The sequence below is a fragment of the Pan troglodytes genome, chromosome X (assembly GCF_028858775.2).
Source record: "Pan troglodytes isolate AG18354 chromosome X, NHGRI_mPanTro3-v2.0_pri, whole genome shotgun sequence".
Taxonomy (NCBI): Eukaryota; Metazoa; Chordata; class Mammalia; order Primates; family Hominidae; genus Pan; species Pan troglodytes.
In genome coordinates, this window is record NC_072421.2 from 113,039,473 (window position 1) to 113,067,159 (window position 27,687).

At 40.2% G+C, this 27,687-nt stretch overlaps 1 protein-coding gene across 2 annotated transcripts in view; it reads left to right on the forward strand.

The window, feature by feature from the left end:
* Nucleotides 1-1,155: 1,155 nt before the first annotated feature.
* PLS3 (plastin 3) overlaps nt 1,156-27,687 on the forward strand; it is an 89,536-nt gene continuing 63,004 nt past the window's right edge. Inside the window, exon 1 of one of the 2 annotated variants that reach the window (XM_016943366.4) lies at nt 1,156-1,348. The gene's annotated coding sequence lies outside the window, so the exon portion shown is untranslated. The remainder of the gene's footprint in view (nt 1,349-27,687) is intronic. The other variant, XM_016943364.4, reaches the window with a different exon arrangement.

Here is a 27,687-nt window from a genome sequence, read left to right on the forward strand (position 1 = left end):
TAATATTTAACAAGGCTTTTTCCTCGTGCCAAGTCCTCTGCTAGTCTAGCCTTTAGGCAATATATGAACTCCCCAAGTTCTTCCCTTTTAAGAAGCCTTGGCACTCACTACGGATTAATTTCTCTAAGGAAATTCATAATGGCAGATGAAATAGGGGTTCCTTTTCAAGAACATTCCATTTTAAAGCCTCTCAGCGTTTTTTCCTGGTATATGTAAAATGCGACTTAATTGAACTAATTTTAAATGTTGACAGAACTTTCCAAGCACACATTTCCTGAACAAAATGGTTACGACTGGAACAGGAAAGGGCTTAGACTTTTTCTTCTACAGCTATCCCACAAGTCAGTCTCTTGACCTGACCCTGCAAAATCCCTCAAACTCTGGCTCTCTGAGTTGATTTTGGATATACGATGAACCATAGGTTTGGAATGCAGATAACCTCCACGTGTATTAATGAAAGAGGTCAGCTATGACGTGGAAGCCATCTCCTGGGCAGAGAAGGAGAAGAAATGGCAGTCTGGGGAGTAGTAACATGTCTCCAAATTTTCTCTGGTGAAAGGAGACTGATGAGAATTGATACCCATTTCCGGTCAAAAGAGTGGAACCAATGTACTTCCAACCACCTCCTCTCAACCCCTCTCCGCATGGACAAACATACCAGCCAGGTGATGTGGGCTAACAATTTACTTGGCATGAGGCCAAAGGCTTGAGGGCCCTGCCCTGCCCATATTCTTCTCCCTTGACTTCTTAAGGAAAGGAATGATTGCTGATGTTTCCCTCTGCACCCTTTGGCACCTGGACTGATTGTTGCAGATGTAATTAGGAATGTTCCCCAACATGCCGTTATTCTTCTCACGATTCTGGGAGAAACTGTACCCCTCCCCCATAGACTTATATAGGTGGCATTCAAATTCTTGTTCCCAACTTTTTCATCTTTTTATTAATCCCACAAGATTGTGTGAATGTGTACTCCGAGCCAGGCACGTTGGACTTCTAACTTCTTCTTAGCCCAAGTAGGAAGGGGAGACTCAGGCGCTGGGGACCATTCTCCTCTCCCTGCAGCAGAGTTGCAGTCCCTATCCCTCCTGGGTGCCCATCCCCGTGCCTATTTTCCTGGATCCCCACCCAGTTGATGTGACAGGCTCGTGGCCCAATCCCCTTCCTGGTTCCCAGGCCGACTGCTAGCACCACCCGAGCCAATGGCGGCGGCCGAGGGGCGGAGGGGGCTGGCAGGAGGGGAGGGAGCGCTGGCTTTAGAGCCACAGCTGCAAAGATTCCGAGGTGCAGAAGTTGTCTGAGTGCGTTGGTCGGCGGCAGTCGGGCCAGACCCAGGACTCTGCGACTTTACGTAAGTGCTTTGTAGGCGCCGGCGGGCACTAGGGGAGCGGGTTTCCTGGGCGTGGGCAGGAGTGGGTCCCGGGGAGAGCATCTCGGTTAAGCTCAGCAGGAACGTGCGGCGCACCGTGGGGCGGGGGTTGGGGGAGAGGGAGGTCGGATAAATTTCAGTTGGAGCCCTCGGGCGCCCGGGCGATCGGTCGCAACCGAAATGGGTGTGAGTGACGGGGAGTTTCCCTACTAGCATCTGCCGCAGACACGTTTTCTGCACTTCACTGTATTAAGTGGTGTTTTCTTACTAGTTGCTCTTAACTTGTTGCCAGTCTTGGGCTGGAGTCCTAGACGCCAGCCCTTGCCCTGATTCCCCTCCGCGGCTGCGGCCCCGAAGTGGAAAGGGAGCGCACAACTTCCCTCTGTCGTCCTTCTCCAGCTACTGCCATCCCCCCTTCCCTCCCGCCCGGACTCAGGAAATCCCGGAGCCAGCAGCCTGCTACTCCTCCAGCCCCCACACGCCCGCCTCGGGTGACCTGGCTGGCTTAAGCCGACCCTGGGGCTCTGGAGAGGGGGCGCTGTGGCCGAGGGAAGGCACGAGGTTTGGGTTGCCTGCCTTCTGCCTGCTTCCCTCCCTTGTCCTTAGCGAGGGCGTCGCGAACGCACCTAGTCTCCCTATGAGTAAGCACTTTTTTTCCTTTCAGTAGGAGAACATCTCTGGGCTAGTAGGACAGTGCCTTTCCGTTCTCCCCTGGCCCCACACCCCCTGTCCTTTTTTCAGCTCCTTTGACTTTGCGGCCCCGGGCGCGCGGTCGGGGCGGCGGCAGTCCCGGACCTCTCCCGACTCTTGGAGAGGGAGAGGCAAAGGGGCGACGGGAGGGAGGTAATATTCTACCCCCCCGCCCTTTCCCCGCACAGCTGCACTTGCCTGTGTTTACTTTTCTCCACCCGCAGTACTTAAGCGCTGTAATGAGAGGCCCGGGGACGCCGACCACCCCCGCCCTGGCTTCTCGCCAGTCCCAAAGTTGCTGCCGCCGTCGCTGCTCCAGTGTGCTGGCGGTTCCGACCGCCGGGCTCCGGGACGTAAGATGATCCCAGCCCGGGAGGTGGAGTGGGGGTTAATGGCATCTGACTCTAGTCTTATGCGATGCTCCTTGCCTCTCACCTGAGCTGCACGATATCCCCAGTGGTGCAGAAGGTTGAACTTTTGCAGAAGGTTGAGCTTGGAGCTAAGTGGGTTGGAGAGCCTCGCCATTTAGCGTCAGACAGACGGGATGCTGGGGGCGCCCGGCCTGTTAAGAGGGATTGGGAGGAGGGAAGGGAGCCTGGCTAACAGTAGGTAGAAAATGTAGGGAAAAGTAAAAACCATTGAGGGGCAAGCACTTACTCCACTTTGCTGGATGTCACAATGGACTGGGGAGCCTAAACTTGATCCTCGAGATGCAGTTCATGGTGAATTCCAACTAAGTGGCTGGAGCCCCACACATACCAGTTGGAATCACGTGCCCCAAGTCTCTGATGGTCACATGACGTCTTTTTACTTTAAAGCTGGAATGTAATGGTTGAGGCCCATATTCCAAAAACCACCTCTACGTTTGAAAAAAAAAAGGTGGGGAGGAGTGTGAACTAGCTTCTAATCAAGGAAGTCTACTAGGATTTTGGATGAGGGGACCAGAAAGGGAATTTGGTGCTCAGCTTTTATCCAAAACAAAAACAGGAGCTGTTTTTAAAATAAGGGATTGAAATATATGTGAGTTGGGACATGTATCTCCTCTGTTCTTCAATCTCATGGTTTTTCTAAATTTAAAAAACATCTTACTAATTATTTTCTAGGGAAGTCATCCTTTTACTCATGCCTCATTTTGTCCCTGAATACTAGATTTGAAGCTAAATCCCACAAGATAGTGTTAAAAAGTAAGGCTCTGTTCATCTTCCTTGGTCTGGCCTATATTCTAATTGAACTGTTCCCTATTTTAGGCAACTACTTAAAGGTAGTAGATAACCCCTTGACTAAAATTAACCACCAGTTATTTGTGGTTTTGAATTAACTGGATTAGAAATCATGCACAAAAACAGTGGATAGTAAATTTGATACATCGAGTTGGTTGGGTTTTTGCCTGTCAGTGGTTTGGTAGAATAATGAGAGGACACTGAAACAACTTTCCCATATTGACCTATACCCGCCCAAGTGGCCCAAGTTAAGGTTGCTTCTGGGAAAACGTGGCAATTTGGCTATTCAGATTATATATTACAGAGTATAGAAGAGAGGCAGAGGAGCCTCTGAGGTCAGGAGTTTAAAAGCTTTGCTTATCTGAAAAAAAAAAAAAGAAAAAACGGACCTGGTTGATGCATATTCAGTCTTGAAAACAACTAGGGCAGAAGATATTTAAGAGATTCTGACTTTGTATTCTTTTGCCAAAAACCCTTTGTCTCCTGCAGCAGCCTCTGAATGACTGGAGCACTCCAGTTTCTTGCTGTTCATCCGTTTCTGAGCCTGAAAACTAGAACAACCTTAAAGCACATTGTTCTGACCCCAAGGCTAGCCTTGTGGCACAGATGAGCTGGAAATGGATTTAAGGTGCACCTGAGTTACTAGAGTTAACTACACTGGTAGATAGACCCCTCTAGTGGAAGTGAGGTGATAATATAATTTTAGATCGAAATAATAAATGTTTAACCTCAAAAAAAGGAAGTTATTACCACTCAACTAGGTTACAGTGGTAGGGGGATAAGTTCTTTTTTAAGTATTGTGAAATCATGTCTAAACAGAATCATCGCTAGGCTCTAGTCCACAGCTTTTCATTGTCTTGGGATGCCTACTCATTGAACACCACCCCCAATATTGCTGACTTTTTTTGGTGGTATGATCTAATGAGCCCAAATTTTTATTAAAATTAGGGGGCTGGGAGTCAAATTCTTGATTTTTACTGTTAGATCTAGCAGATAGCAACCCCTTACTTTACCTGAGGTGGGGAGCTATTAATAAATAAATAACACTTTGCCTTGACTTAATACAGACGATCAACATTGAAGTCCAAAGTCTCTAGTCTGATGTAACCATTTAGATTCAATTGATAAAAATGACTAGGCTTATGGCATTTTGGGTAGAAGGATTAATTATAACTAGTGAGTAATAATTTGGGTGAGATTAAGCCTCTTCCACAAGTGGTTACACGCACATTAGACTTTGACTGTGACTGTTTATACTGGCAGAATGTCAGTATCTAGGGCACTATCAGAAACCCAATGAGATTTTTCTCCCAGGAGAACAGAATTCTGTTACTGAAAATAAAAGGGCAGCTTGGCCATGGTGCTTGAGCACCAAAGTGGTTCTTTTTGGTGACACTGAGAGGGTACAAGAAGAAAGTCCATTTGCCATTATCCCATATTCTGTTTTAGGCATTATTTCTACTTGGATTTTCATGAAATGTACTGACAGTGTTCTTAGCACATATGATAAATTCATGAGTTTGCTGTTGTGTTTGATCTAGCATAATCTATGTGGAATGTATAAGCTGAACTGTTTCTTTTTTGATGTTTGGTACAGATTATGAAAGTAGCTGGTATAAAATAAAATTTGAAAATGAATATCTCTCAATACATGACAACATGGGGTATCTGTTTTTAGAATCATGTTGTCTTTGGTCATATGGCAATTTTTCTTTTGGTGAAGAGTGATCCAGAAGGCAAAATTTTTGATCTGTGAAAATAATACAACTCATTTAGAAGAAGTCAGCTGGGTCATGTTTTAAGTCTGTATTATTTTAGACAGTGATATACCATATAATGTATATTCAGTGTGTTGGAGGTTTCAAAGCTTTTTGGATACATTACAATGTTGGAAGATTTTTATATACCAGTGATCATGACTAGCTGATTTTAGTTATGAGAGCGCTTTGGTTAAAGTTATGGAAACAGTCTAATCGTGAAATGTCAGTCTTAGAAGATCTGATCATACTTGGGCCAATTTATTTTAGTTATGGAGGTGAGACAATTTGAAAAGATTCACGATAAATTTAATAATACCAAATTTTGCCTTAGTCTTGACACTTGGAAGATAAATATTAGTGAGTATAAACTGTTTTAGGGATGAAGAAGTATTGTTAGTATACGAAAACGAAAATACTAATTATTTTAGCATGGGTCTTTTAGTCCTTTGCAGTCTGGACAGATAGATTATCTTAAGTAAATCATTGAACTTGCCCTCAGAGGAATTAGATTCTAGATAGTGCTCTGCCATTGACTCATAATTTGACCTTCGGAAAGTCATTTAAAATTATTATATTAATAACTAATTGAGTACATACATGTGCCAGACACCATTCATGCTTTTGTTTATAAAAAGAGAGGATTGCTCAAGCTTTTTGGTTTGCTGGGTTTTATTTTTTCAAATATTCATAATCTGGCTTATTTCACTTATCAGTTGACTTTTCAAACTTTGATGCAATTGCATTGATCCAAGCTAAATACTTTGTTGGCAAATTGATGACTATTCAGGAAAGTGATCGCCAGTGGGTTATTCCATGACTAATGTTAGTTCTTTAAAATAAAGAGGTGCCATTTATATAATTCCTTGACAGGGATTTTTGGTGCATTAAGCCTACTGATTTTATAATATGAGAAACCTTACATTTTCTTAAAAGTTTAGAAACGTATTTGATAATAAGGAGGTAGTGTTGTTTATTGGAAAAGCATTGAGCATAGAATTTAGGGTCTTTTAGTCCTTTGCAGTCTGGACAGATAGATGATCTTAAGTAACTCATTGAAATTTTCTGTGGTCATATCTGGGTTTCACTTTATTTTTAAGCCATGTGATTCCAATCTACATATTTCACAGGCATGGTAAAAGGATAAGTGAGAAACGTGAAGCCTTGGCTTTTAAGCAGACAGGTGCTATATAAATTCAAAGTACTGCAGCAGTGTATCATAGAAACACTAAAGCTTTAACAAGAGTTTACAGAAATGGCAGGGTTCTCATCACGTAAGTCTTGCCACATTTTTCTTTGTCTGTAAAAGTTCTGCACCCATCCAATTTTTACAAGCAAAGGAAAAATAAAGCCAGACATATTATAATGAAAAATAAGAGACTAGGTTGATAACAATAGAATAAAAACCTACATGTGATACTTTCTAATTCTTCTTTTGTTTTGTTCTGTTTTGTTTTGTTTTAAAGACGGAGTCTTGCTTTGTCGCCCAGGCTGGAGTGGTGCAGCGGCGTGATCTCGGCTCACTGCACGCTCCTCCTCCCGGGTTCAGGCCATTCTCCTGCCTCAGCCTCCCGAGTAGCTGGGACTACAGGTGCCCGCCACTGTGCCCAGCTAGTTTTTTTGTATTTTTAGTAGAGACGGGGTTTCACCGTGGTCTCGATCTCCTGACCTCGTGATCCGCCCGCCTCGGCCTCCCAAAGTGCTGGGATTACAGGCGTGAGCCACCGCGCCCAGCCCGTTTTGTTTTGTTTTGTTTTGAGATGGAGTCTCGCTCTGTCGCCCAGGCTGGAATGCAATGGCGTGATCTCGGCCCACTGCAACCTCTGCCTCCGGGTTCAAGTGATTCTCGTGCCTCAGCCTCCTGAGTAGCTGGGATTACAGGCGCGTACCACCACGCCTGGCTAATTTTTGTATTTTTAGTAGAAATGGGGTTTCACCATGTTGGTCAGGCTGGTCTAGAATTCCTGACCTTGTGATCCGCCCGCCTTGGCCTCCCAGAGTGCTGGGATTACAGGCATGAGCCACCGCGCCCAGCCCATGTGATACTTTCTTCTATTTCTTACCTCAAATACTGTGCAAGGTAGCCCGTTAAAGCCATTAATTGGGTGGTGTTTTTCCCCTTTTTAACTAACTACTGAGTAGAATTTTGGTCTTCAGTGGTAATTGTTACAGAGTCCATTGGCTTACCATACCTCATTTTTAGTTTTGTGATTGCCCATAATGGGAGGTTTCGTGTAAAAAACCTCATAAAAAATCAAGTTTTTCCTCCCCATAATTGCAGTCTAAAGGAGGACAACACGCAGGTCTGGGAAACTGCATAGTGGAAGAGATAATCTATACATTTAAGTAGCATGCCATGAATAACACAAAAAATGGCCTGGCACGGTGGCTCACATCTGTCATCCCAACACTTTGGGAGGCCGAGGTGGGTGGATCACTTCAGGCCAGGAGACCAGCCTAGCCAACATGGTGAAACCCCGTCTCTACTAAAATACAAAAACTTAGCCAAGCACGGTGGCACGGGCTTGTAGTCCCAGCTACCCAAGAGGCTGAGGTGGGAGGATTGCTTGAGCCTGGGAGGCGGAGGTTACAGTGAGCCGAGATTGCGCCATTGCACTCCAAGCCTGGGCTACCGAGTGAGACCCCATCTCAAAAGAAAAAGAGAAAAACAAACAAACAAAAATAAATAAACCAGAAAATGTGGGAAGTTAAGTTGAAAAATAAACACCTTCAAAGCTATTAACTTGGATTTTCTTTTCTTCTTTTTTTTTTTTCTTTTGAGTCAGGTTCTCACTCTGTCGCCCATTCATACTCTGTCCAGTTCATTGAAAATACAAGTCTGATTCCCTTAAGTTGTGATATTCATACACACACGAGTATATATACACTTATGTGTGCATATGTATATTATATAAAGTTTTATGTGATATATAATATAAGTTTTTACTTTCTGTAAAATAAAATTTGTTAGGGCCGTATAATAGTTTTGAATATTCATATTATTGTGTTCCACATTATAAGCTCTAATTACATCGTGTTGCACTCAGATTGACATTCTGCTGTTGACACTGAAAATAACGCTTTCATTCATAGATGAATGTAATTTTCAAGCTTTTTTTCTATATTTCTTAACTTGCTTGAATGTTCCCATTTTTGCCATTTCTTGTTGTTCATTTTAACATTTTGGGGCTTGTGTTTCAGATCAGGAAGAATCACCATTATAGGGTGCAAAGAGTTTGCTCAGAGGTGAAAATGATACGAAATTGTCCCTAGAGCACATCCTATTGCTATACTATTCAATATGTATGAATTAATCTACTGGGAAAGTGTCTTATGTAGTGTGTACTTTAAAGATGTTTTCAATCACTTTGCTTTGGATTAGAAAAATTCAAGGTAACTATAATTTTAAATGCTCATATTTTTATGTTTATTTTATATGTAGGAAGAGAAATTTTTAAAAATTGGAATAACACTATATCCCATTCTTTTCATTTGTTACATTATAAACATGTTTCCAAGTTATCAAATATTTTTAAAAATGTTTAAAATCACTGCAGTATATTTTATATAATGGCTGTTTCATAATTTATTTCACTAATTCCAAGTTGTTGAACATTTGTTTCCATATCTTATAGATAATGCTTCAGTAAGCATTCTTGATCGAACATCATTTTGCACTCTATCATTTCTTAGAAGTCACCAAGAATGTTTTAAAGATGAATTCCTTTGATAGTCCCTGAAATTTAAACATTGGCTTAAACAAAAAGATAGCCTTGATTTCAGTGGCATTTAAAAAAAGAAGGCTGGGCATGGTGGCTCAGGCCTGTAATCCCAACACTTTGGAAGGCCAAGGCAGGCAGATCACTTGAGGTCAGGAGTTCAAGACCAGCCTGGCCAACATGGCAAAACTCCGTCTCTACTAAAAATACAAAAAAAACTAGCTGAGCATGGTGGCGCACGCCTGTAATCCCAGCTACTTGGGAGGCTAAGGCAGGAGAATCGCTTGAACCCAGGAGGTGAAGGTTGCAGTGAGCCAAGATTGCACCACTGCACTCCAGCCCGGGCAACAGAGCAAGACTCCGTTTCAAAAAAAAAAAAGAAGAAGAAGAAAAAAGAAAAGGCCATTCTTTATATAGTGTATTGTATCATATGTGACTCTAAACTGGAACTTGTTTAGGTAAAGTATATGTCTTGGAAGTATTTTGGTTTTCTCTGATCTAGTTAGCAGGTGCAGAGCAGGATGAGGTAGGATTCTGTGCTGTGTACAATCATAGGAAGTTCTGTTTTTTGAAACGGAACTGTTAATGGGGGAAGGGAGACACGTTTGTTTTTAAGAAGCCTTTATGTTTAATATTATTATAAAACTCAGTTCAAGTATACAAAGCTTATTTGTGCCTATGAACATTCAGTATCCTAAAGAAACATTTAATCCTGGTGTTGGCTAAATGACTATTTGCTGATATGCCCTTTTATCTCAGGCTATTAGTTTCTTAAAGTACTTTGATATCACTCGATAAACTACAGTTAAACTCAGAGTTTTACATTTCATTCAGGTTGCTTAAATAATATAACTAAACATAGGTCCAATAATAGTAAAAATTCTGATGCTGTCACTTAATTTGTGCCTGGTTTCAGTATATGGCGATTGCTTAAATTACAAGCACTTGAATTTACAAATATTTTGTGTATTTAAATGGCTCATTGTACATTACATATCCCTCCTGAAACTTAACCCATGCCATTTCACAGACCCTTCCATGGTGTTTTTCTCTTTCCTCCAGTTCACTAGCCTCACTCACCAAAGACTTTATTGGTCTGGGAATTCCATTATGACCCAGAAGTGACTTGGAAGGTTCCTTTCACCCAACAACACATTCTCACTACCTTTCTTTTCTTTTCAGGGGCATCATTTACATGCTGTGTTGCACAGTCAGAATGGATTTTAGCATAAAGTATGGGTTCCAATAGTTCTCGCATTTTATTATTTATTTATTTATTTAGAGACAGAGCCTCACTTTGTCGCCCAGGCTGGAGTACAGTGGCACAATCTCGGCTCACTGCAACCTCCATCCCCCAGGTTCAAGCGATTCTCCTGCCTCAGCCTTGTGAGTAGCTGGGATTATAGGCTGCTGCCACTGTGCCCGGCTAATTTTTGTATTTTTAGTAGAGATGGGGTTTCACCGTCTTGGCCAGGCTGGTCTTGAACTCTTGACCTCGTGATCCACCTGCGTCGGCCTCCCAAAGTGCTGGGATTACAGGCGTGAGCCACCGCGCTTGGGCCAGCTCTCCCATTTTATATCTCTGTGGCATTGAGGAGGTTTCTTAACTCTCTGAACCTCAGTTACCCCATGAATAAAATGAAGATAATCCACTCACTTTTCACTTTGTTCTCATAATTATTATATGAGAACACTTATAAAGCAACTAGCATATGGTAGGTGCTCAATAAGTATTTTCATTTACAGGTTGATTAATGTTGCCTTAGATGATTTTTGTCAGGCATCTATATCTACCTCTTTTTCTCTAATTTGAGTACCTTCCTACCTTCTTTTTTTTTTTTTTTTTTTTTGGACAGAGTCTTGCTTTGTCGCCCAGGCTGGAGTGCAACTGTGCGATCTCAGCTCACTGCAACCTTGACTTCCTGGGGCTCAAGCGATCTTCGTGCCTCAGCCTCCCGAATAGCTGGGATTACAGGCGTGTACTACCATGCCTGGCTAACTTTTTTTTGTAGTTTGTTTTTTAGTAGAGATGGGATTTCCCCATGTTGCCCAGGCTGGCAAGATTTTAGAAATTAGTGGGGTTTTTTGTGTTTTATTTAATGGTATTGGAAAAACACTCCTTTTATTGTTTTTCATTGTGAATGTGAAGGATTCTAGCCATGTTTCAGGTTGAAGAAGCTTCTTCGCTTAGCTCAGAAACCTGTTTATCGTTTAATTTATTTATTTTTTTTTAATTTTGAAACGGAGTCTCACTGTGTCGTCCAGGCTGGAGTGCAGTGGCGCGATCTCAGCTCACTGCAACCTCCGCCTCCGGGTTCATGCGATTCTCCTGCCTCAGCCTCCCGAGTAGCAGGGACTACAGGTGCCCACCACCATGCCCTGCTAATTTTTTGTATTTTTAGTAGAGACGGGGTTTCACTGTGTTAGCCAGGATGGTCTTGATCTCCTAACCTCATGACCACCCACCTCGGCCTCCCAAAGTGTTGGGATTACAGGCGTGAGCCACTGAACCCTGCCATTTAATTTATTCTTTTGTGAGGATATGTGAAGAACTAGCCAAGACCGGTCACAGTGGTTTACGCGTGCAATCCCAACACTTTGGGAGGCCAAGGCGGGCAAATCACTTCAGCTCAGGAGTTCGAAACCAGCCTGGCCAACATAGCAAAACTCTGTCTCTACTAAATATACAAAAATTAGCCAGGCGTGTTGGCCCATGCCTATGTTCCCAGCTACTTGGGAGGCTGAGGCACAGGAATCCCTCGAGTCTGGGAGGCGGAGGCTGCAGTGAGCCAAGATCGTGCCACTTCACTCCAGCCTGGGTGACAGAGCAAGACTCTGGAAAAAAAAAAGAAAAAGAAAGAGAGAAAGAGAAAAGGAAAGAGGAAAAGGAAAAGGAAAGGAACAAGAACTCACCTTCAAAGGAAAATTGGAAACATGGCTCAGTAAATTACAGACACCGTTATAAACTCAAGGCCACTAACAAATACAGCTTAAATCAGAATGAAAGGTAATAGGTAGTGTTGATACCTGACTTGTGGAGGAGGAAAAAGAAGTAGGGGCAAAGAGAAAATATATTATTGAAAACTTAAAATGCTGAGGATGGCAGAGGGTTATAAAGTAAACCAATATGTTTTCATGATGACATGTAGCCTTTAAAAATGGCTGAATCTAAAACATATTTATGATGCCCATTATTTTATCTAGTGGAAATTTTCAAAAGCAAAAACCAGGAAATGATGAAGCCTATTGACACATTCAGAAAATATTCTGAGCAGTTTGTGGGTCTCCATTGTAAAGCTACAGTTGAATCATTTTTACAAGTGGGTATGAACAATTACAATTTTATATTTTGTCCTGTGGTAGTTAAAAAGCAAATAGAGCCAAATTATCATTAAGTGTAACTAACAGAAAAGTAATATTGATAGATTTACATGTTTAAAAATATAAGCCAACCCATGCATTCAGTATTTTATCCTCAAACAAGGTGTTCCAGCTTTAGTTGACACTCAGATAAAAAGCAAACTAGTGGCTGGGCATGGTGGCTCACATCTGTAATCTAAGCACTTTGGGAGGCTGAGGCAGGAGGATTGCTTGAGCCCAGGAATTCAGAACCAACCTGGGTAAGATATCAAGACCCTGTCTCTATTTAAAAAAAAAAAAATAGAAAATAAATTAAAAAAAAGCAAACTAGAATATATCTAGTAGGTGCTAGCAGAAGGGGAAAAATTCTCTAAGCAGAGATTTGTGTAAAAATGAAGGGAAGGTTAATAAGTATCTAGAAACTGTAAGTGTTGTATAAAAGAAGGCTTATAGACCATTGGTAAATAGATGTAAAACTCAAGGAAACTTTTAAACGTGCCCAAAGTTCTTAAGTATATATTAAGATGGTACAAACTACAGATGAAGTAATAGTTAACCAAATATACTAACATGCACAATTGCTTAATTAGTCTATTTGTGGAATGGTTTCATTATTCATTCAACTACCATAAGTTTAATGCAGACTGTTAGGTGCTAGGGCTACAAAGACGGATAAGATACTCCTCCAGTCTAGTAGAACAGAAGGACACAAAAATAATCTTGGTTCTCATGAAACCTAAAAATATTCATAAATGTAGAAAATGAATTTAGACCGTGCCCGGTGGTTCATGCCAGCAATCCCAGCAATTAGGGAGGCCGAGGCAAGTGGATACCTGTGGTCAGGAGTTCGAGACCAGCCTGGCCAACATGGTGAAACCCCGTCTCTACTAAAAATACAAAAATTAGCCGGGTGTGGTGGCAAGCGCAAGTAATCCCAGCTACTTGGGAGGCTGAGGTGAGAGAATTGCTTGGACCTGGGAGGCAGAGGTTGCAGTGAGCCGGGATTGCGCCATTGCACTCCAGCCTGGGTGACAAGAGTGAGACTCCGTCCCAAAAAAAAAAAAAAAAAGAAAAAAGAAAGAAAGGAAAAAAAAAAGAAAATGAATTTAAATACAGCCTTTTTTCTCAGCATAAAATAATTTCTAAATATAAACCTTGTGTGAACAAAGAAATTGACTTATAACCCAATATAATCAAATCTAAACTAAGAACAAATCTCATTTAAACATTGTTATTTCTTTGCAATAATTATTGCATACCAAAAAAGAGCCCACTATGAGTTAATGTTACTTAAATAGAACATTGCTCAGCCTACAAATGAAGGTCAGCAGACACCAGTGTCTTGGAATAAAATAGCCATTTGGCAAGAAAATGAGCCACACCCCATTTAGTTTTTACAAAAATAAAATTCTTTCCAGCTTTACTAAATTGTAGATGTTGCGCCCAGCATGTACTTCTGCAGTAGTTGATTCTGCAGCTGTGGAAATATTCATGTATGCAGAAGTCCCCAAAAACATCTATTCACCATTACTTGCACATGCAGCTCTTATACTTTCTGTAGTAAAGTATTCCGTTAAGTTTTATTTTGACTCGTGGATAATAGCAAGCAACTACAGGTATAGCCGACACCTTAATTTCCTGCCTTGAACTTCTGGCCACAGACTTTATTTTTTTATTTTTTGAGATGGAGTATCGTTCTGTTGCCCAGACTGGAGTGCAGTGGCATGATTTCGGCTCACTGCAACCTCCGCGTCCCAGGTTCAAGCAATTCTCCCGCCTCAGCCTCTTAAGTGCCTGGGATTATGGTGCACACCACCATGCCTGGCTAATTTTTGTATTTTTTAGTAGAGATGGATTTTCACTGTGTTGACCAGGCTGGTCTCGAACTCCTGGCCTCAAGCGATCTGCCCACCTCGACCTCGCAAAGTGCTGGGATTACAGGCATGAGCCACCTTGCCTGGCCCATTGTCACAGAATTTAAATTGAGCAGGAATACGTAGGATTTCAAATCTAACAGTTGTTTCATTTGGTGGGATAGCATCAAAGCCATGTACTATGACCACTGTATATGGTTTTCTTCAAGAGCAGCAATAAATTTCTGCCATGTACCATGGGAAAGAGCTGTACTTTTAGGGAGAAAGGAAATAAGCCCTGAGAAAAAGCCCCATTTTCCTAGTTCCTTTCACAGTTCACCTGGCACACAACGGGTCTTGATATTTATATTTGAAAGAGTGAAACATGGATGGCCATAAATGCTCCTTGCTGATAACGATTGAATTGGGAAAATCTAATCAGGAAATCAGTGATTTATGAATTACATTGCATAAAATACATAATGATGGGAGCCTGTAAGAAGACTAAACAAATGGCTTCCTTAGTTTATTTTTCCTTTAGGTTTTAGTTGTTTTCAGTGAATATTATGAGTGAATGTTATCGATAGTGTTTTCATTGTGAGAACTGCTAAACTGTAGAGTCAAAGAAGAAATTGGGACATATTAATATTTTGACTTTTATGCCAGCTTTATTGAGACATAATATCATACTTTTTTTTTTTGAGACGGAGTTTCGCTCTTGTTGTCCAGGCTGGAGTGCAATGGCACGATCTCGGCTCACCGTAACCTCCACCTCCCAGATTCAAGCGATTCTCCTGCCTCAGCCTCCCTAGTAGCTGGGATTACAGGCATGTGCCACCACACCGGCTAATTTTGTATTTTTAGTAGAGACAGGGTTTCTCTATGTTGGTCAGGCTGGTCTCAAACTCCCGACCTCAGGTAATCCGCCCACCTCGGCTTCCCAAAGTACTGGGATTATAGGCGTGAGCCACCGCGCCCGGCCCCATACCATCTATTTTCATAGATTTTAGTATATTCACAGATACATGCAACCTTCACCAGTCAATTTTCAAACATTTTCATCACCTCAGAAAGAAACCCCATACACTTTAGCTATCACCTTCCACAGCACTCTACCCCTGCAACCCTAAGCAACCACTGAACTATTTCCTGTCTCCATTGAGTTCCCTGTTCTGGACATTACATATAAATGGAGTCATATAATAGGTGGTATTTTGTGACTAGTTTCTTTCACTTAGCCTAACATTTTCAAGGTTCACACACCTTGTAGCAAGTATCAGTACTCTATTCCTTTTTATGGCTGGATAATATTTCATTGTATACCATATTTTGTTTATCCATTTGTCCATCGATGGATATTTGGGGTTGTTTCTACACTATGGCTATCATAAATAATGGGACATGCAAACATTAAGTGTCTATCCATGAGTCCCCTAATGAGTTAGAGGTGGTGCTGACAAGATAACATTTCATTTATTACTACTCTGCTCTTAATATAAATCCTTGCTTTGATTAAGCACTACCGATTTTTCCATCTAAGTTTTTTTGTTTTTTGTTTTTTCCTTGAGACGGAGTCTGGCTCTGCTGCCCAGGCTGGAGTGCAGTGGCACCGTCTCGGCTCACTGCAAGCTCCGCCTCCCGGGTTCACGCCATTCTCCTGCCTCAGCCTCCCAAGTAGCTGGGACTACAGGTGCCCGCCACCACACCTGGCTAATTTTTTGTATTTTTAGTAGAGACAGGGTTTCACCGTGTTAGCCAGGATGGTCTCAATCTCCTGACCTCGTGATCCACCCGCCTCGGCCTCCCAAAGTACTGGGATTACAGGCGTGAGCCGCCGCGCCTGGCCTCTATCTAAGTTTAGCTATTTTTTTTCTTGTTTCCTGATGCTTATTGGCTTATCATCGACTTGTTCTCAATAACGTTTTCCTTAGTCGTATTTATACTGGAATAATAGAAAGCCTGTAAATGCTGTATAATCATCTTTTCTAAAACTTATTGTATAATAAACATTTAGCACAGTTTTGTTTAATCACATTTTTTGAACACTAAGGAGCAAAGGCAAGCAGTATTAAGGAGTACAAAAGTACATGATAAATGCTTTGAAATGCAATGGGTTCAATCAACCAAAAGCATTATTGAGCACAGCTAATATATTTACTTTTAAATGTACTATTCAAGTGTGAAATATATCCATATAGAACAAAATTCAAAACTCACAAAGGGCCATAATGATAAGTAAATTAGCCTCTAACACTTAATATTTTTAAGAAGACATTAGTGTTTTACGTTTAGGTATTTTGACTGTAAGTTTGAGGAAGTCTTTATCTTTTGACCTTTTGGGGTGAATATGAGAATGAAGGAATATAAAAAGATGATTAAAAGAATCACCAGGCCGGAAATGACGGCTCATGCCTGTAATCCCAGCACTTTAGGAGGCCGAGGCAGGAGAATCACTTGAGCTCAGGAGTTTGACACCAGCCTGGGCAACATAGCGAGACCTCATCTCTACTAAAAATAAAACAAAATTAGCCAGGCATGGTGGCGTGCGCCTATAGTCCCAGCTACTCGGGAGGCTGAGGTGGGAGGGTTGCTTGATCCCGTGATCACGCCTCTGTATTTCAGCTTGGGTGAGAGAGATCCTGTCTCAAAAAAATAAAATAAAATAATTTCCTGCAATTTCAGATTATTCTTTTAAGCACCCTTGACCCCAGATTCACCAGATCAAAACAGCTAATGACTCATAGAACTTTACTCTGTCATTATTTTCCAGATTCAACCCACAGCGAAATTTTTGGATCCAGTCTCCTTACTCTTATGGGCAGGCGGAACCTTACAGATCCTTTAGGAAAGGATAGGCTTCCCTGAGAAAGGTGGGCTGGAGTCAAAAAAAAGGTGCAACTTTCTGGAGTCCCATTTAGAACTTCCTGCGTATTTAATAGGCCTTTGCTAATTATTAACAATGTGCCTGGCACACTAACATAAATAAAACAGTGTGCCATCGTTTGAAGAGCTGAGTCTAATCCACCTACTGATTTTTACAAAGGAGGCAACTGAAGTCTGATTTTGGCTTGCCTCAGCATAGAGTGCTCCAGGACAATGGTGGAGGATCAGGTCGCCATCACTGGAGACCCAGATTGTAGTAATGGAACTGATCCATCATTCTTCTCACTATATATTTAAACTCCTTGTCCAGGGTCAACTTTGTTTAGTAGCAGTGCCTCTTCCCTGAATCAGTTTGTATCTACACTTAATTTCTTTCAGAGATTAATAAAATGACAAATGCTATCTCAATAAAGTTACCATGAACTCTCTGAAACTCATATCACCCATGACTAAAGCAACTTGCTTTGAGTCTGACAAGCTCTTCCCTAGCTAATGGAAATGCATTAGCAATAGCTTTACAGTGGTAAGCTATTTTTCTAGGTCATATTCATCCCAGAGTAGTCACATGCTGACAAAACTTTAATCCTAAACACTGATCATAAAGAGTTTCCTATATTGTATGTAATATATCCAAAAGTTTTTGAAAACTCTAATTCCAGTATATTGAATATACATTATAGGGTTTATCACTCCTGATTTTTTTTTTAATTGAGGCGGAATCTTGCTCTGTTGCCCAGGCTGGAGAGTAGTCCCGTGATCTCGGCTCACTGCAGCCTCTGCCTCCCAGGTTCAAGCAGTTCTCGTGCCTCAGCCCCCCAAGTAGCTGGGATTACAGGCGTGCACCACCACGTCTGGATAATTTTTGTGTTTTTTGTAGAGATGGGGTTTCGCCATGTTGGCCAGGCTGATCTGGAACTCCTGACCTAAACTGATCCTCCCGCTTCGGCCTCTAAAAGTGCTGGGATTACAGGAGTAAACCACCATGCCCGGCCCACTCCTGATTTCTTCTAAACTGGATTTTATCATTCTCAGAGTCAGTGTTTCCTCTCTGTATTACTCCTTGCCTAGAAAAAAAAATGTCCATTTCATTCATCTATTCATTGACTTATTCAAGTACTTACCGAGCACCTTATATATGTCAGATACTATTCTAGGCACTGGGGATTACAGCCGTCAATGAAACAGACAAAAATCACCGTCCTTATGAAGCTTACATCCTACTAGGGGAGAGATAGAAAATAAACAATGATTTTATGTATTAGATGCTAATGTGTTATGGAGAAAAAGTAAGATTAATGGTATAGGAAGTGGGAAGAAGGGTATTGCCATTTCAAAATATGTGGTCACAGAAGGCATTACTGAGAGGGAGATATTTCAGGCAAGATATGAAGGAAATCAAGGAGTATCCATGTGAATATTTGGGGAGAAGTGTCACTTGAACAAGTAAAAAATATTTCTAATAACAGATACCTAAATCATCATACATTGATGTGTTTCAGCCCTGAAATTTTCCTTTATGACAGCTCCTTTTTATTTTGGTATTGAACAGAAAAAAATAACTTTCACCCAGATCAAACACTCTAGTGGAGTCATGAACTGACTATATATGCTAAGAATGTTGTGTCAGAAGTTATGTCAAAAAGGTTTTGAAAAGATAAAGCTAGGCGTGGTGGCTCACGCCTGTAATCCCAGCACTTTGGGAGGCTGAGGCAGGCGGATCACGAGGTTAGGAGATCGAGACCATCCTGGCTAACACGGTGAAACCCCGTCTCTACTAAAAATACAAAAAATTAGACTGGCGTGGTGGCGGGCGCCTGTAGTCCCAGCTACTCGGGAGGCTGAGGCAGAAGAATGGCGTGAACCCGGGAGACGGAGCTTGCAGTGAGCCGCGATTACGCCACTGCACAAAAAAAAAAAAAAAAAAAAAAGATAAAGTGGGAATAATGCTTAAAGCAGGATATAGAATTAATACAAGTAAATGTTCTTCATTTTCCCTATTAATTTAATTATACTATATTCTGTGTTTAATTCTGAATTAGATTTTTTAATTAAACTTTTTATTTTGAGATAATTGTAGATTCACACCTACTTGTAAGAAATGGCACAAAGAGATCCTGTGTACCTTTACCCAGTTTCTTCCAATGGTAAACTCTTAAAAAACCATAGTACAATAGCAAAACCACAATGTTGACACTGATACAGACAAGAGGCAAATGAGTTTCATTACCAGTAGAATCCCTTTTATTGTCCTTTGATAACAACACACACCTCCTTCCTCCCCTGACCTCCATTTTTGACCCCAGGAAACCACTAATCTGTTCTCCATGTCTATAATTTTGTCATTTAAAAATATTATATAAATGGAATGATATATAGTATGTAGCCTTTGGGAATTAGCTTTTTTTCTCTGAGCATAATTCTGTTAGAGATTCAACCTAAGTTGTTGTGTATGTCAATACCTCGTTCCTTTTCATTGTTGAATAGTATTCCATGGTGTGTATGTAACAAAGTTTATTTAACCATTCACCCATTGAAGGATATCTGGGCCATTTCCAGTTTTTTAGTTATCACAGGTATTTGTATACAGGTGTTAGTGTGAACTTCAGTTTTCGTTTCTCTGGGATTAATGCCGGAAGAGTGCAAATGCAGAGTTGTATGAGAGTTGCATGTTTAATTTTATAAGAAATTGCCAAAGTGTTTGCCCAGAGTGACTGTACCATTGTGTGCTTCCACCAGCAATGTATGAGTGATCCAGTTTTTCCACATCCTTGCCAGCCTTTGGTGGTGTCACTGTTTTTCATTTTAGCCATTCTGATAGGTGTGTAGTGATAGCTCATTGTAGTTGCATTTTCAGTTTCATAATAACTAATGAAGTTTAACATTTTTTATGCACTTATTTCCCATCTGTTTGCCCTCTTCAGTGAAATGTCTGTTCATGTCTTTTACCTATTTTCTTTCATTTTTGAGACAGGGTCTTGCTCTGTTGCCCGGGCTGGAGTGCAGTGGCGCAATCACGGCTCACTGCAGCGTTAACATCCTGGGCTCAAGTGATTCTCCTGCCTAAGCCTCCCAAGTAGCTGGGACTACAGGTGCACACCACCATTTTATTTTTTGTAGAGTTGGGGTCTTGTTATATTGCCCAGGCTGATCTGAAACGTCTGGCCTCAAGCAGTACTCCGCCCTTGGCCTCCTACTGTGCTGGGATTACAGACATGAGCCACCATGCCCGGCCCTTTTGTCTGTTTTCTAATTGGATTATTTGTGTTTTTACTGTTGTGGAATTTTAAGAGGTCTTTATGTATTCTAGAGTCTAATTCTTTATCAGATATGTGGCATACAAATATTTTCTCCTCGCCTGTAGCTTATCTTTTCATCTTCTGAACAGAATCTTTCATAGAACAAAAGGATTTATTTGGTGAGGCCCACTTTATCAGTATTTCCTTTTATGGATTGATTTTTGGTGTCATGTCCGAGAACTCTTCATCAAATCAGGTTCCTGAAGAATTTCTCTTTCCCCCCTAAAGTTTTATAGTTTTATGTTTTACATTTAGGTCTGTGATCTGTTTTGAGCTAACTTTTGTGTAAGGTGTGAAGTTTGGGTTGAAGTTTCTTATTTTTTGTTTTGGACTGTGTTTGTCCTCGTCTACTGACATGGTTTTTTGCACCCTTGTGAAAAATCAGTTGAATATATTTGTGTAAATCTGTTTCTGGGTTCTCTTCTGTTCCGTTGTTTTGAGTATCTGTTGCTCTGTCAGTATCACACTGTCTTGATTACTGTAGCTACATAGTCTGACTTAATGCCAGGTAGAGTCTATTCACCTTATTTTTCAACAGTTTTAGATGTTCTAAGGCTTGTTCCTTTCCATGTTAATTTTTAAAAGAAGCTTGTCTATAACTACAAAAACTGTTCTAGGATTTTGAGAGGAATTGATTTAATGAATTAGACTTTTGAAATTGCATATGTAATGTTAATAAAGTTAAAAATGGTAATTCTGTTAAGGAAAACAATTTAGTTCCTTCCAAAGTCTAATGCTAGTTCTTATTTTCTGAAGAAATGTGTATTTTTATGATTTTGAAATTATTGAATGAATATTAATTAGCAGTTTCTTTTTTATTTTTTAAATTTTTTGTGTGGAGATGGGGTCCCACTATGTTGCCCAGGCTGGTCTCAAACTCCTGGTCTCAAGCAATCCTCCCGCCTCAGCCTCCCAAAGTCCTGGTATTACACGTGTGAACCACCGTGCCTGGCCAGCAGTTTCCTTTCAGCCATAACATGAATGACCTTTTTTAATGGCCAAAATTGAAGTTTGTCAGGTTCTAAATCACTAATATGTTTTTGAATTTAAAAATTTTTGAAGATTTACTTCTGGAATTTTTAAGACCAACCATTAGATTTATAAGGCTGTTAATAAGATTCCTAAACCTATTGTTTTGCCTTAAGGAAAGTATGGTTTACCTTTTGTGTTATCCCAAACAAATTCATCTCCCCATATAGCAAAATGGAATATGCTACTAAATAGTTGAAATTTAGGGTAATGGAGTTTGGGATATGTTTATTATTCATGAATAGTAAGTCAAAAGTTTTTAAATGAAAACATTTGTGTATTCTCATGCTTTGATTGTTGATTCTGCAAAATAAAATCTTAAAAATTACAGAAAGCATCTGATAAACTTCTTAATTTAAAAGAACACTCAGAAATTTACTTTCAGGTATTTAAAAAAAGAGGGAGGCTATCAAACTGATTAGGACTGAAGAAGAACTGAAGGGATAATGTCACCTTGTTGGTTTTGGGTGAGGGAAAGTTGAATGAGATCATGCTTTCTTTCTGTCTTGCTTTCTCAAGATAAAGCTTTTCCACTCTTCTGTCTGCTTACTGATTCAGGGTGGCAGGCACAAAACAAAACGTTCCGGTTATATTTTCCATCCTGTTTATATTTAAATTGGCTGTTTATTCTTTAATAAAGTGTATAACTGTTGGTCTATAACATTATGAATGTGGGATTAAGTGGTTAGACTTAGCAGGAATTTGAAAATCAGGGTCCAAATGTACTACCCTAAGTACAGTAGCAGAATTACTTCTATAAAGAAAACTTCCCTAAGTTACAGCATCTGGCTCATAGCATTATCATTACAGTGAAGTTTACCATCACTCATATTAGTGATGTGTTACTTCCCACTTACTCCTAACCCTGCTTAGGTAATGCAAAACTATAATTTAGAAAGTGTGATTTAAAGAAGATGCAATATAATGGTACTCATTGTAAACATATATCCAGATTTCTTTCTTCACATATAATTTATCTGTATTTTAAAATTTATTTTGTCTAATGAAAGACTTTTAAAAGCTCATTCTCTCGAGCAGTGAATTCTCAGCTAGTGAGCCAGGACAGTCTGCCTCATCAAAATAATTCTGCTAATTGCTTTAGCCAATTTCTGAGGTAATAAGCTGGGAGAGGGAAGAGGTTGGTTACTCATGCATAGGTGACTTTTTGCTAACAGTGTGATTTTTAGGAAGTGAAGACCACAAAAGCTTTTTGACTTGTGGCAGAATTCATTATGATGAGACTTTAGCTGTACCAGCTAACAGATTGCCAAATAAAACACCAAACAAGCAAGATTGGTCAGTTACAGTCCAGTCTGTAGTAGTCTGATCCAGCATAGTGTTATGTTTATGGATTCAATTCCCTCCTCGAAGTCATACAATTGAGGCATCTCAGTAGAAATAAAATAAAATAAACAAATTTTGTAGGGAAGCTCCCATACATTTGAATGGTAAGGGCATATAACTATTAATACTTTATGAGACCATGGTATTCTGCAGCCAATCTTAAGGATAAATCTACATTGTGTTCAGGATTCTGTGTTGGGCCAGACTTAACAATGACCATTATGTGTAGAAAATAGCAACCATTGTTGCTGAATTAAACTCTCTCTGGAGATTTAAACATTTTTTTAAAAAATTAAACTAATAGGCCAAGCGTGGTAGCTCACGCCTGAATCCCAACACTTTAGGAGGCCGACGCGGGCGGATCACTTGAGGACAGGAGTTTGAGATCAGCCTGGGCAACGTGGCGAAAGCCCGTCTCTACTAAAAACACAAAAAGATTAGCCAGGCATGGTGGTATGCATCTGGTCCCAGGTACTCGGGAGGCCGAGGTGATAGGATCACCTGAGCCTGGGGGAGGTTCAGGCTGCTGTAAGCTGTGATTGCACCACGGCACTCAGCCTGAGTGACAGAGGGAGACTCTGTCTTTAAAAAAAGAAAAGAAAAGAAAAGAAAAAGCTAATAAAACCTTGATGACAACATAGCCAAAGAAATTAATCAGAGAAGAGTGGTGGTTAGAAACAGAAAGCATAGTGGAATAGATGAATTACACCTGGCAAAGGAACTCTAAACTATATTATGTAAAGCTCAGGACAGTCTACTTGTCTGAAAAAGAAATACCAAAATATACACATGCAAAAATTTGGATTTTTCAGCTGGACTTTTTGTGAAAGGTTCCCTCCCACCCCAAATTCAAAAGAAGTATAAAGCAGGCCATTCATGGCAAACTCCCAATGAAATGGAATTAATTTGTATTGTGTTTTGAAAGTGTATATATGTGCTTGCAGGAATTACATGGAAGAATTATACTGACATAGAGTGGCTCTCAAAGTGAATAATGGAATCTTAAGGATGTTTTATTAAACAGCGAGTCAACTATTTTTCTCCGTGAATGTGTCAACTATTTTTCTCCGTGAATGTGACTCCACAATGATAGTGGAAGCCAGAAAATATTTCACATGCAAATATATCTGAAATTCTTCATGGATGTATTTAACGCTTTGAAGTGATGGCAACATCTGGTAGCAAGTAGAAGCCAGCGTCTTAAAAGCTATGGCTTCATGTTACTACTTCATCTGAATTAGTCATTTAAAGGGGATTTTATATGTCTTCCTAAAAACTGACGAGGTTAATCTTAGACTAGGGCAGGCTGGCAGGAAATGCTAAAGCGGCTCTTTCTTTTGAAGGTTTTGTTATTCCTTGTGAGGTCAAAAAGTAGTTGTTTTAAAGTTTGGAAAGCTAAAGCAGTGATGTTTTGACTCTTGACAGTGAGATGTTTTTCTTTCTTTTTGGGGGAGGGTGTGTGTGGCAAGTTTGAGGAAAAACTTGATACACTGAGAGTTCTTTATACTTTCCACTCCACTTATTTTCTCTCAAATGAATTTATTTTCTAAAGGTGCAGAATTTAGAAATTCGTTTCAATTACCAAATCTGAGCATGGATTTGGTGCTATTAGAAGATGTAACCACCATGTGTTTGGCCAGATTAGCTTTCAGGAATGATCGTATCTTACAGAGTTAGCCAATGGAACAAGAGTAGATGCCTTGTATCCTTATTTATTTGCTTTGCATTAAAAAGACAAATACTGAAAGTTTATTCTTGACTATGAAATAAACCACTATAATATATGACACTGAGTTAATTCCTTTAGGATGCTATGTCTTCCACATACATCCATTTAATAAATATTTGTTGAGTGCCTACTGTATGCCAGGCACTGTTCTATAAGCTGAAAATAGATTGCTGGACAAAACAGACAAAAAATCACTGCCCTCTTAGAGCTTATTAAATATTAAAACAGTAGAGCAATTTAAAATTATTTAATGCTATCACTCAGCTTTTAAAGATCTTCACTGAATGAGTTTTGAGAACTTTTGCACATATTATCTACAGCTTGAATAGGGAAAAAATGACATTTTGTTTGAAATCTAGTTCAAGAAGCTAGAAGCTGATAAGTAAAGTAAATATTTTATTCTGTGATGATCATTTTCAGTTTTCATTTATCAGTGTTATACTTAGGCCTCTTGAGGAATGTTACTAGTTTAACTTGTGGATTTCCTCCTGAGGATGGGCTTAATTTGTATTGGGGGAGGTGGTGAAAGGACCTAGTAGCCCTGGAATTTAATGTAAAGTCGTGGCATTTGTAAAACTATCTTCTGTCATTTGAAAAATTATAGAATACTTAAATGTATTTAATGCTCCCTGTGGAAAATGAATGTATTGCTCAGTTATTTTTGCCTATGTGAGTAGTACAAGAGCTGACTCAAAGGAGATGACATGATGGTTCCTGTCCTGAAGTGAAATAAGATGATGGGTTGTGGTGGAAAAATGATGTGGTCATGCCCATATTTGCTCACATCTCTTGTTCGTTTCCTTTTATAGAGGGAAACCAGGGAAAGTCTCATTTCTTATTTTTTGTTTCCTTTTTGTATTTTCTTTCATACACCATTTCCCTTTCTTTTTTTTTTTTTTAAATTGCATTATAGTGACTTCCAATTCAATTGGCTCAAGTTGTACTTGGTAATGACATAAAGAAATACCCCTTAGAAAGGTCATAGTGGAAGCATTATACCCATTTTAGGGAATTGATTATATATATAGACACAGCCACTCCGAGCCCCTTGAGGATATGAAAAGCATATTGCAGAAATCCTCATATTTCCTGATGCCAACTAGTATAGTGCCTTTTACAGAATAGATGCTTAATCGGTATTTATCTATTGAACAAATATGAGCCATGAAATTTAATTTTGCTCTCCAAAATCCCAAGTCCTTTATATAAGTAGGCAGAAATTTTAAAAAGTTTTTTTGTTTGTTTGTTTGTTTTTTGAGACAGAGTCTTGCACTGTGGCCTGGGCTGGAGTGCAGTGGTGCAATCTCAGCTCACTGCAAGCTCCGCCTCCTGGGTTCAAGATTTTCTCCTGCCTCAGGCTCCTAAGTAGCTGGGATTACAGGCACCCGCCACCACGCCCAGCTAATTTTTTGTATTTTTAGTAGAGACGGGATTTCACCATGTTGGCCAGGCTGATCTCAAACTCCTGACCTCGTGATTTGCCCTCCTCAGCCTCCCAAAGCGCTGGGATTACAGGTGTGAGCCACTGCGCCCGGTCTAAAAACTTATTTTTATGGAATTATTCAAACACATAATGTAAAATAGCATTAAAAACCCCCAGCTTTAACAATTACCAGTATTTCATGTTCTTATTTCATCTTTGCTCTCCCCTTCTTTTTTGAGATTTGCTTTAAAATAATCCGCATATTGTTTTACCCATAAATACTATAGTACACTTAGTTTTTAATATTTTAAGATAGTAGTGTTTGCATTTCATATGGAGTTTTACTTTTAAACCCTTTCTGTGCTACTTTATGCAAGAGAAAGAAATTCTTAACCGCTTATCAGAAGAAAAATCTAATTTTTTTTTTTTTTTTTTTGACGGAGTTTTGCTCTTGTTGCCCAGGCTGGAGTGCAATGGTGCGATCTTGGCTCACAGCAACCTCCGCCTCCCGGGTTCAAGCCATTCTCCTGCCTCAGCCTCCGAATAGCTGGGATTACAGGCCTGTGCCACCACACCCGGCTAATTTTGTATTTTTAGCGGAGACGGGGTTTCTCCCTGTTGGTCAGGCTAGTCTCGAACTTCAGACCTCAGGTGATCCACCTGCCTCGGCCTCCCAAAGTGCTGAGATTACAGGCGTGAGCCACTGCGCCCGGCCAAGAAAAATCTAATTTGCTGTGTATGATTAGGATGTTAACTCATTTTGTAACATATATTTCCTTTCTTAATCTTTTAAAAAATTTTATTAAAAGTTTCTAAACAGGCCGGGCGCTGTGGCTCACACCTATAATGCCAGCACTTTGGGAGGCTGAGGCGGACAGGTCATGAGGCCAGGAGTTCGAGACTAGCCTGGCCAACATAGTGAAACCCGGTCTCTACTAAAAATACAAAAAAAAAAAAAAAAATAGCCATGTGTGGTGGCAGGTGCTTGTAGTCCCAGATACTTGGGAGGCTGAGGCAGGAGAATCGCTTGAACTCGGGAGGGGGAGGTTGCAGTGAGCCAAGATTGTGCCACGCACTCCAGCCTGGAGGATGGAGTGAGACTCCGTCTCAAAAAAAAAAAAAAAAAAAAAAAAAAAGTTTCTAAACAACACTGTACATGTTATGTCATGACTGTCATGATAAAGTCTTGCCTTTTAGACATGAACCTGATTCAGCAAAATGTGCTTTGAAGTAGATAAGCTGTAGATTTTTGTCTTGCCTGAATTGATATTAAAGAGATGTTTTTTCTTTTCACAGTTCAAAAGTACAGAACTCAGGTTAAAACCTAGATATGTAATTTTGTTAATTTTATTTTCAGTTTGAAAATTCTTGTTAAAACCTGCATACTTTATAGGTTTGCTGTCTCTAAAATTAGATGTCTCCTTCATAAATATTACTGAATAAAGCACCAGTTTTCAAAAAGTGTGGCACATGGGCTCATGGGGGTTAAAATTACTTTCATGATAAAACTAAATTGTTATTTGCTTTTTCACTGTGTTAACATTTGCACTGATGATGCAAAAGCAGTAGTGGGTAAAGCTGCTGAATCAAGATAGTGGCCCCACAGTGTAGTGATAGCCATTGTATTCCTCAGCACCATACCATCACCTTTAGAAAAAAATCTTACAACATGCATTTCATTTACAAATGTACTTGATGAAGCAGGAAAAAATAATTGTATTAAATCTCAATTCTTAGGTATGCATCTTTTTAAATATTGTGTGTGATGAGATAAGACATACCCATAAAGTATTTCTGCTGCATATGGATATATGACGATTGTCTTGAGGGAAAGCACTTGCGCAGCTGTTTGAGTTGTGAGCTAAACTAGCTGCCTTTTTAAAAATAGAAAACCAGGCCGGGCGCGGTGGCTCACGCCTGTAATCCCAGCACTTTGGGAGGCCGAGGCGGGCAGATCACGAGGTCAGGAGATCGAGACCATCCTGGCTAACACGGTGAAACCCCGTCTCCACTAAAAA